Raw genomic sequence first — 3,060 nt, 5'->3', positions numbered from 1 at the left:
TGAATGCAAGTGGAGGGAGGACGATGCGAACTTCCTGGATCTGTGTTCTATGTATCATCTACCAGTAAACTACAGAATTGTCTCAACAGACTAGATTTCCAGTCAGCATAATCAAATTTTTCATCACCCTTCATGCATGTCCTTCTCTTGCACTGCTGCAGCTGTGGACTGCTTGGTCAAGGAAAAAGCTAATTCTATGTCAATAACTTACCAATTACTGAGGCCATAATGAAAACAAATCTATTATTGAGACAGCCGGATCTTAGTTTCTGACAAAATATGAAAATTTCCTAAGAACTATTAAAATAGATAAGCACCATTATATACATAATGAACATGCGTGAGATCTACTGGAGCACACAACTACACAAGTGCATGAGCTTCAGTAAGTAGAAACAAGGTAGGATCACTCATGCTTAATAAAGAGAACCATTAAACAAGAATAATACCTTAAGTCACCTGACTGCATCGAAACACAATAAACATTAACAACAGTAAGGATAACGGTAGTAATCCCGACCAACAGGGCGAACTGCAATCTTGCTGAATTCAACTGCACTGTCTTCGATGCCAGCAAAGAAGTAACCATTGATCTTGTCTATCAATTTCACAAGATTCCCTACACTCTCTTTGAATGTCTATCTAAAAACACATCCATAAACGTTTTATACAAACTTTGAGAAAGAAGCGGGAAGAAATTCACAAGCCTGAATGTCTAAAGTTGTAAGAACGACAAAGCTGAAGTCTTTTACTTTGTCTCCTTTGCAAGCTTTCTGCAAAAAGAAGCTTTAGCAGCTTTCAAATGAAAAATATTCTACAACTGAATGGGTATTTACACCAATATGTTTATCAGAATTGATATCATTCTCCAGTCAATGGTACATCAGTTTAATTATGGACCTTCAAACAACCCAACATAGACTGATGACGATCTCACATTCAGAACCATCGTTTCTGCAAAGCACCGTTTTACATCTTTTACCATATGACCACTTGTTGAATCAAACTTTGCGATGGGTATGATCTTATATTTGAAATTAATGTCATCAACAGAATCACATCCTATTTCCCACAATGTTGTACATGGATAAAAGAGCAAAAGGGTAGAATTGATAAAGGTAAAACTCAAGCATTCAACATACCATGCATGGAGTATAGAACAAAGATTGGTTTGAAGAATTCAGGAATGAATAAAGACCAGTGCTTAGCAGCACGAGGATCCTGATCGAGATGGTGCTGCAAATATGGTAAGTATACATTGCGCGTCTGTATAGAAATCAAGGTTAAAAGCTGCACACATCGAAAGACATTTATGACAAGTACTTAAAATATTTCGTCAAGATAACATAATCCTCAAAACAGGAAAGAAAGGAAAGGAACCAAACCTAGCTTTGCCATAGCTCTCAATTAGATCGATCTTAGACAAGACATTGATGCGTGGGAGTTCCAGATGAAGCACTGTGGATAGTGACAAAAGCAATGCACCAACATATTTTCCAGGATCACTGCAAAGATGGGCATCAACTAAGTGCAAGGCAATCAACTGCATAAATTGAGAAATTCAATCATAATATCAAGATCACATAGTAATTAACAGGTTAAAATCATATAGAAGCCTTAAGGAAGCAAAGCATACCCTAAGATTCAACTTCTTAATGAGTTTCATGATAACATTCTTGACATTTGAATGGAAAATCGAAAAGAAGGTAGTGATCTGCAAGATAGTCAGAGTGTTTGAGAATTATAATTCCAGTATCAACTAGTGGGTTTTAAGACTTCAAAACAGAACAACCTAGTACAACCTTTCAATAGAGGTTCCAAATTAGATAGCAACCAGCCGATATTCTTCTCCAAATAATCCATGCAATAAACAAGACCTAAAGAAACACCAGATAATATTTTTGCATTAAGCAACTAAGTAATAGCAGAGAGCAACGATAAAGAGTGATATGAAATAGTAGGCAGGCAGGTAGGCTGACCTCCATTGGGACCAAGGGAATGCTCGTTCATTACATCAATTAGTTTGATGAGATCTTCAATGTTAGTAGCAAAATCATACCTACATGCTTGTAAAGGACAATCTTTCGCAATGACCAAACAAATATTGCCAAATGGGTTTTGAAAGAAAGAAAGCTTACGGCAATGCATCGTTTGCAGGATCCAAATTGATAACTGTAACGTTCCTGAATGAAGCCATTAACATGAATAAATTACTATTATCAGCATTTTCGTTGATCTTGTAAATCACCTTCCGATTAGGCTTATGAATTGGAGGATGTTGCGTTGCAGCAGGTGGTTTTTCCCGGTTCTGGTAGGCCAAACACCACCATTCCGTAATATAAGTAGGAGCATTCCGAAAATCGAACCTGGGGCCTCTCACACACAAAACGAGAAGCTTTCGAAAAGACCAAATGCCCTGCTACGATCTTCGACCGAAAAATATTTACAAATACGTTTTCTAGGATGCAAAATGGATAGGGCTATGCGGAACCATATATATGATCGTCGATAATTGTGTGTTTTTCACTATATCTGCATTTTCCCGGTGACTATGATTCAATGAATCCATGGTAGCTTGTTTACAAATTAGTAATTACAACTACGGATAGTAAAATTTTTAAAAGACATGCTGCATGTGGTCCCCAAACCAACTTGGACCAGGTTTAAACTTCAATTTTAGATCAAAGCGATCCACCTGATTATTTAGGGCACACGGTTCTAGCTTGGGGAAATATGATTTAAACATGACATGCTAATCCTTGGCATATCTGCTGGTACAAATCCTTGCTTTTTCTAGACTGATGCAAGTGCTGCGCATTATTCAAGGGGATGCCGCTAGTGTTTGCTACTCTAAGAGCGTGTTTGGCAGTATGGTTACGGATGTGTTTTAAATAATTTTTTGTGTTAAAATACATGTTAATGATATTTTTTTATTTTTAAAAAATTATTTTTGACATCAGCACATCAAAACGATCCAAAACATATAAATCATATTAAATTTTAACCAAAAAAAATTTTAAATTTTTTAGAAATATAATTACAGCCGCGTTCCCAAACGTG

General features: G+C 36.5%; 1 pseudogene; it reads right to left on the bottom strand.

Moving 5' to 3' along the window:
• Positions 1-390: 390 nt before the first annotated feature.
• Positions 391-2,660, bottom strand: LOC133691885 (GPN-loop GTPase QQT1-like; annotated as a pseudogene).
• Positions 2,661-3,060: the final 400 nt, after the last annotated feature.

The sequence above is a fragment of the Populus nigra genome, chromosome 4 (genome assembly GCF_951802175.1).
Source record: "Populus nigra chromosome 4, ddPopNigr1.1, whole genome shotgun sequence".
Classification (NCBI taxonomy): domain Eukaryota; kingdom Viridiplantae; phylum Streptophyta; class Magnoliopsida; order Malpighiales; family Salicaceae; genus Populus; species Populus nigra.
The sequence above is the reverse complement of the archived record's forward strand: the minus strand, read 5'-3'. Positions and strand labels throughout refer to the sequence as shown.